The following is an 8,167-nucleotide window of genomic DNA, read 5'->3' on the forward strand; positions in this document are numbered from 1 at the left end:
AGTGTATTATTTGTTGAAACTGTACTTTCGATTTGATTTGAAACTGTCTCATTGCTATATGTTTATCAATAAAACTTTGAAAAGAAAAAAAAGGAGGTTTGGTTTGCTTATGTACACATTAAATATGAAAGAAAAGAGTACGTATCTTGAGTTTATGGATAGGTCAGCCATGAACCCATAATGCAGGCTGTTCTCCAAGCCAGGTTTCTCCTTCCTATTTTATTCCTCACAATATTAGACTAGTGGCAGCATATTAGTGAGCATTTGGAAGAAAAAATGAGAATATTATGTGAATCACTATATATGTTAAAAATGAGAAAATCCTAGGAAATAGAAAGACAAGGCACAAATGGAATTATAAAAGATACCACTGAACCTTGAGTTTCTTTTCTCTGTTTTTTTTTCTTTTTTTGCAATTTGATAATGCTTATTATAGTATATATTGTTATCTTCAAAGTAGTGTCTCAGATAACCAGATACTCCCCTGTGCCTGCTGGAACTCTGAACCAAGCCCAGGCCCGCCACATGAGTGGGACCTTCCAACATGCTCTCAGGACCCCTCCACTCCTCCAGAGCCAGCCCAAGCTTGACATGTGAGTGAGAACTTCCGCAGTGCTCTCTGAAACCCTCCAAACCCAGCCTAAACCCAAGCCCTAAAAGTGTGTGGGAAAGCTTCCACTCTCCCCTGCACCTCCTGGACCCCTCCAGACCCAGGCCAGGCCTGGCATACAGGCCTGGGGAGAAACTCTGCAACTGCAGTCCCTGCAGAGGGACTGGAGGCCAGAACCACCCAACTAATCCAGAATCAGAACATCTTGTCAGAGGGTCAAAACAGGTTAACTTCCAAGGACTGCAGCAGGAAGGAGGTGAGCACAGCAGGCAGACCCAAGCCAGGCACAACTGGATGAACTCAAACTTAAGAGTTTCTTCTTAAGTGAACCATCAGAGTAGTTGAAGATAGAAGAGATATATATAGTTTTCAGAATACTGAAAAACATCTCAAAAGTTGTCCCTTATCTTTCTAAAGTAAAGACCTTGAAATTAACAGAAGAGGTGAGATGGAGAAAGGAGAGGCCCAAGAACAACAGAAGGAACAACAGCTTTCCAAATGTAAGAGAAACCAATAGAGAGATTATGTAAGTGCTCACCAGTTCAGGTGAAAGTGTGTGTGTGTGTGTGTGTGTGTGTGTGTGTGTGTGTGTGTACCATTCTGTGTGTGTTTTTCAAAGAAAATGAAAATTCTCAAAAGCATGCAGTGTACCTGCATGAAATCATGAATTTAAAAAAATCAGAAATCTTATTTATCCCTTTGATAGTTGTCTCTTTGGTTTCTGTCTGATACTGGCTTTTACTTTGTTTTAAACTACTCCCTGGAATTGGTGTCTTTATATTATTTGGAGAATTGAACATTTAGAATTGCAGAATCTCAAGCTCCATCCAAATATACTGACTCAGAATCCATATTTTATGAAACTCAGAGAATATGCATCTTAAACTCAAGGAAGTACTGATTTAACATAGGCACAAAGATATTACTGTGCTTTTAGCCATGTATTATTCCGCATTTCTGTACTTTTCATTCTACCAATGAGTGTAGCAAACAAACACCTTGATTCTCATTTTGTGTATTATACACATGGCTTAAAATACACAGCTAACATTCAAAATGACAAGGATCTTCTTCAGAGTGTACAAAATTTACAAAAATGTCCAAAAGGGTTTTTTTTAATATCAATATGGTCTTTATATATTTACCTGTTTACCTCTCACTTTCAGTAAGATATTGGAATTATGTAAAACCTATTATTTCACAATAATAAAAATAATCTTAGTGATGTTGAAGGAGTAATATATTTGAGTGTTTAAAGAAAAATCAGTTTTTTATTTTAATTTTTGATCCCACATTTAGATAAATTATAGGTCAAGATGAGAAATGCATGCAAATTCAGATATATGATTATATTGAGTCCTTGTGTTATGGTTTGTGTCTATTTGTCCCCCAAAGCCTCATGCAGTCATGGGACAGACTTCTAGAGTTTGTCCTTAACTCATGATCTACGGGGATTATGGGTATGAGTGCTGCTTGGTGTGCTGCTGGATTATGGGCGTGAGTACTACACCCAGCCTGGAGTGGATAGCCTGAATGCAATAAGGGAGACAGATTTGCTCTCTGTAGCCATTGTTGCTGCTACTTCTTCCACTTGCTCTTGCTCTTGCTCTTTGCCACCCCCATGACCTGCTGCCCTGTGCCATGTGCAGTTCTGCCTTGGAGTCAGCTGGGTATGGACCGAAACCTCCAGTAATCATGCTCTAGATAAATCTTTCCTTCCTTCATTTTGAGTGTTGGGCATTTGTCTCAGCAACAAGAGAAGAGTAACTGAGACACCTTGCAATGTTACTTTCCTGAGACTACCATAAGAATGTACAGCAAACTACGTGGTTAATTATAACAGAAATATAACGTCCCATTCCTAGCCACAGAAAATATCAGCCCAAATCTATCACAATGACACATATAATGCCCTATAACATCTCTAGGAGTATATTTCCCTCATCTTCCTGAATCCAAGTTGTTTGTGGGCCATCTCTGGTAACCTTTGACCTGAAATTCCAATTTCTACCTCCATCTTCCTTTGAAATTCTTTCTGCTTCATTATAGACTTTTCTTCCTTTTTTATTAGTACATGCTTGTGATATATGATGAATATATCCATTCTGAGGAGTTGGTACATCTATCTGTCACATCTAAGTCTTTTTGCTTCTCTTCCTCACCTTCCTTCCTTCTCCCTCCTTCCCTAGGTGCCCTTGTCTTCTTCAAAAGGTCTAGCTCTCTTTTTTTTATCATCTGTCTTTTATTTTATTCTTTGTGTTATTTATACTTTAGTTTTCTCTTATAAGATAAATCATGCAATATATAACTATATGTGCATGGATTAATTCCCTTGCACTAAGGTCTATGGATGCTTCTTTATGTGCACACTGAGCATAATGAATCTAGAGACTAACTTACTCCAGTATAAGCTCATCTGATTTAATGGTATCTGAAAAGACACTATTTTTAATAAGATCATAGTCTTTGTACTGAGGAATAATCAAATTAATATAACATTAGAAAAGAATAATCATTTTCAAAATTTTAATTTTTAAATAATTATATAATTGATAGACAAGAAAGTTGCATGCAAGTAAACCTAATGAAGTATACTTTATGAGTAGCAACAATAAAAGTTTTCCTTAAGTTGCTCCTAGATGGATCACAGAACATTACTAAAGATGATTTACTCTTGAGGAAATGTGTTGAGTTTTGATTTCTTGCTGCATTCCATGTAGCTGTCAATGTTCCCTGGGGAAAAGCAATAAAATTATAAAAAAAAAAAAAAAAAACAGATAAGAGACTAAAGCTGGGATTTTAATTAGAGTTTGAGAATGAGTCATATAATTTTATTCAAATAGCATTTTAAACACAAAATTGCAGGGATTATTTCACAGTAATAAAAATAAAGTTGCTTCCCAAATAATAATGTTCATAAAAATCATAGGTGTACCTTGTTAGTTACTACACATTCTTCAACATCACAGAGATTTCTGACCCAGGCTGAGAAACTGCTTTTCTGACTAGTTTCCAGGCAATGCTTTCATCTCGATGAGAAAGCAATTGTCAATTTGATCTCCATTACCAAATTAATAAATGAAAATACATCCATTAGTATTTCTGAATAATAAAAGTCTGAAAAGTAGGTGATGAACTCTGAGTTTCAGTGTGGGCTTGCACAATTTGGAGGAGAGGCACCTCCTTCATTGCCAGCCAGAGGAAAAAAGAACAACTTAGGAGGAGGCACACTGAGAAACAGACTCACCCTGGGAGAAACAGAATGAAGTATCTGACCAACAGTCACTGGATAAGAAAGGGATCATGAAAACTTATTTTTACCCATCATGCTGTTGACACTTTTCACCCTTCCTTCTTTTCTCTTGCTTATAAGTGTGGAGCTATCTTGAGCACATGAAAATGTTTTGGTTGCACTTCCTCATGGATGTAGCTCACTGTGTAAATGCCATTTGCCATATACAATAAGCAGTAATAATCAGCCTCATTGTCTCTGAGCCCTTGTGATGATAAGGACAACTTTGTTCCCAGCAATGAATCCAGAGAAGTGATCAGGAACCACAGAGGGGCAGCTATTTGTGCTGCAGATAAGCATTTTCAAAGCCTGGCCTGAGTTCTGCTGGTACCAGGCAGGGTAGCTATTACTAGAGTCTGACCCAAAGGTAAGGCCACAGGTGAAGGTGACTGTCCCTCCTTAAGACACAGACACTGATGGCTTCTGGGTGTCCACATTCTGAAATACTACTGCTAAAAGAAATAAGGCATCATAGTTGTCAATTTTCCCTTTTGCAAACTACAAAGAAGAATGTATAATTTCAAAAAAATAAACACACAAGAATGATATGCATTATCTTGCCAAAAATGATGAACAATTATAACATGTAAAGAAATTACTCAGCTTTTTGGCTAAGATCAAGTGTAGTATCTGTTCTTATCAGTTTAAAAGTGTAAGAGAAGTGATAGAAATGATTGGAAGTTTTAGGCATCAAGTAAACCTAGTTCACAACTCCAATACCTAAAGTTATATGAATCTGCCACTTTTAATATAAGTGATAGAAAATTGACTCAAATAAATTACAGAATAACAAGAAACTTACTGGTTCAGATATGTATAATACTGAAAAGTTCACAGGACCCAAGATGCAGGAATAGCTACCCAGGTTTCCAGTGCTAGATCGAGTTCAGCATGGCCAGGCACCCTCTTTATCCTCATTAACTCTATTATCCATAGTGGATTTCATGAAGCAACTCTGCCTCTCTAATAGAGAAGGTGCCTGACAATCTGTTTCAGTTAAGTAACTCCAGTGGAATAAATTCTTCTGTGTCATTATTTGCATACCAAATCCAGTGAAGTTCTAATTGCCTGTTTTGTCTTATTGTGTCTCTTCTGATGTCATTGGACTGGGACAGAGAACTTCTGGCTAAACAATGAGTCATAAGAAAAGCAAAAGAACACAGAATAAAAGATTCTACTATTATAAAAAGACTGATGAAAGGGAAATTCTGAATATCTCAAAACGATAAGTATGCAAGTGTTTTGTTTAACTGATCTGTAAGCAAAGATTCCAAGAAGAACCATTGCCCAAGCCATGGTCAGGATTCCCATTGGGACTGAATGTCTCCAGACTCCTCAGCTAGAGTTTGGTTCCCCTGAGCCTTTTCATGCCTGTCCAAACCCATTAGAAAGGGCAAATTTTTCATGCAAATCAGCTTCCTCCCAACACCTGCCTCTTGAGAGGGTTCTTAAGAAGCTGGTGCTGGGACTTCTTTCAGGCCAATGTCTCTAGGGAGACTGACACTGAGGGATAGAGCTTGATGCTTTTCATCAGATCAACTCCCCACATCCTTAGGGACCTCAATTAACAATCTAATATGTTAGAAAACCATAAGGACTAAATAGTGAGAAAACTGAACTCCTTGTCTCTTGTTATGTTTATCTGGTTTGTAGCAGAGCTAAAATCCCCATAAAGATTCCTTCCTTTCCAGAGAAATGAGTGTTGATCCTTTCTGAAGATGATTTCAAGACCCTCCCTCTCTAGCAAAGGGCTGATTTGAACACCAAAAAGCTCAGTCCCTGTGGGTTTCTTTACAGTCTCCAAGGACAGAGATAACCCATTGTCTCCATCCCCAGAATAATCTATAGCTGTTACAAAGGGGACACAGAGCTAGGAAGGAACCACAAGGAATGACACCATGAGGCTTGGAATGGTGGCACCATTTGCATTAAGAAGCTATTGGCTTTATTAACTAACTTCAGTGAAAGTAAAGTTTTAGAAGAAAGTTAACAACATCACCATTAAATGATAAGATTTCTCCCCACAACAAAGATAATAGTATAGGAAAATAAATGTTTCATAATTAGAAACAAATCTAATAGTATTTCTGAGAAGTTAGTGTGGATATTCTGGACATCTTAAACACACTTTTACTAATGTGTCTTCTGTGGAGTAAAAGGATCAGGAATGGTGAGTGAAGCTTTCAGGGACATTTAGAAGAATGTCATGGAGATAACACTTGCCTACTTTCTAATGAAAACTAGAACATAATTTAATTTTTATTTCTAAGTTGCTTATATGTATCTATTAAGTTTTCTATTATATTCATCTCTTTCTCAGTCATATACATTGGAAGGGATCAATATTAAGCATGAATATTAATTTCATTATATGTTTTGGCTAATAATGTATTTGATACAATATATACACACAAATTTGTATTTGTGTATATTTGTGTATTATTGACAGAAAGGGGAGAAGCTGAAATGTAATTAATGAAAGTGTTAAATATCTAATGAAATCCTATCAGTTTCTGTCATTCACTATATAACATCCTAATTCATGTTCACTAACCCACACAGCCCTTGCAGTCCTTCTCTTTGCAGCCCGAATCCACCCTAGAATTTAAATACCAAACATGGACCTCATTTGTTACCATGCTGAGAAATATTTTCTTCTTTGTTTATGAATTTGTTTATGAATTATTTATAGATTGACCACTTAACCAGGCCAGTTATTTAGATACAGGGTATTTTGGGGGGCAACCAAAACTTGCAATTTTCTATTAATATTTATAAGATAATATAACAGGAAAAATATGTAACAGGAAAGGTAAAAACAAAAATTTTAACAAATCTATTCAATACAAGAATTGATGAGTTGAAATAATACCTGCCCAAATGACACTCTGGATAATCAGTACTTAAACAAAAGTGCTGCTCAAGTGACACAGTGACTCTAAGATTAAATGTTTAGGGATAAGTGGTTAAATGTCCATATTACTTTCAAACCCAATGCAGCAATCACTTATGCTGTATAAAAGATGAGTTGAGAGGAGATGGGTGGGGGTTAACCCTTTTTATCAATTAGTCTTCAAACTTTCCAGAGACTAGAATAATCGTCCATACTTATCACAGGCCTAAATATTGCAAATGGAATAGTTTCCATATTATTTTAAACATGATATTCAAAGCTTTTATTGGCTTCAAAGCCATAGTTTCCTTAAAATAAGAAAATAATGATGGACTATATTTTCCTTATTTAAATCTTGAAAGAAATTTTATTGCATGATTGGTATCTTGGATTATGTTTTGAGGAAGTTTTTCACTATTACCTACATTTAAATATTTATACACAGATTTTAGATACTGTTGTACTATAAAATAATGAGTCAACACAATTCCTGGAAATAATAAGAGATAATTGTAAAGAATAGGAGGATTAAATACATCTTTCCTGGTAGTGCTACTGAAGTTCTAGGACACACGCCTGAGGTAGAGAGAATTTAGTCTAGACATCTCAACAAACTATATCTAGCCACTCACCACAACAATCTATTAGTGAAGTAGAGAAGGGATTTATTTACTGTAGCCACACAAGGAAACAGAAGGTCTAGAAGCATCCTAAGAACTATCTGAGAGGAGCTAGTGATACCATCTGTACCATACTCATGGCTCTGCATGTGCTAAGTATTGACATTGCAAACCAACGGAGGAGGTTAGATTTTTTTTTAATTGGAAATAAGAAAGAGGAGTAGATCTCCTGGATTTCCTGGAGGGGTTCAAAATTAGTGGCTGCCCTCTACTCCCCATCTAGAACTAATTACAAACAGCACAGGAAATTCTCAGTTCCTTAGTGATCGCCTATCACAGGGGACTCTGTCAATTTAAAATGACCACTGAAACTCAGGCTTTTAATCCAGTTCTATGACATGTGGGGTTTATAGGAAGCTTGGATCTTAGAAGAAACTGGCTAATTTGCATTATAATTTCCTCCAAATGCAGGGACTTAAAAGGGAGTGGCTGTAACTTCCTTTAGTATGGGGTGAACTGCTCTCTGAATCAGACCCACATCATTGTCTTGATAGTGTAAGAACCTAAAGGAGTAAACAAAATCTGAAAGGTAACAATAGATACTGTGAAAGGGAAAGAATCTGTTCAAAGGGAAGGAAGAACAGGATGAGGAAAACGACAAAGAAAAGAAAGGGAAAAGGAAATATTTATGTATATATACAGGATAGATTAGATAATTGTACCGCTGATTTCTTCTGGTCTATTAAAAGGAG

At 36.5% G+C, this 8,167-nt stretch overlaps 1 pseudogene; it reads left to right on the forward strand.

Annotated features, from left to right (window-relative positions):
* Positions 1–4,496: 4,496 nt before the first annotated feature.
* On the forward strand, positions 4,497–4,619 carry LOC111813849 (annotated as a pseudogene).
* The last annotated feature ends 3,548 nt before the right edge of the window (positions 4,620–8,167 follow it).

Source organism: Octodon degus, unplaced genomic scaffold (genome assembly GCF_000260255.1).
Source record: "Octodon degus isolate 3935 unplaced genomic scaffold, OctDeg1.0 scaffold00230, whole genome shotgun sequence".
In the NCBI taxonomy this organism is placed as follows: Eukaryota; Metazoa; Chordata; class Mammalia; order Rodentia; family Octodontidae; genus Octodon; species Octodon degus.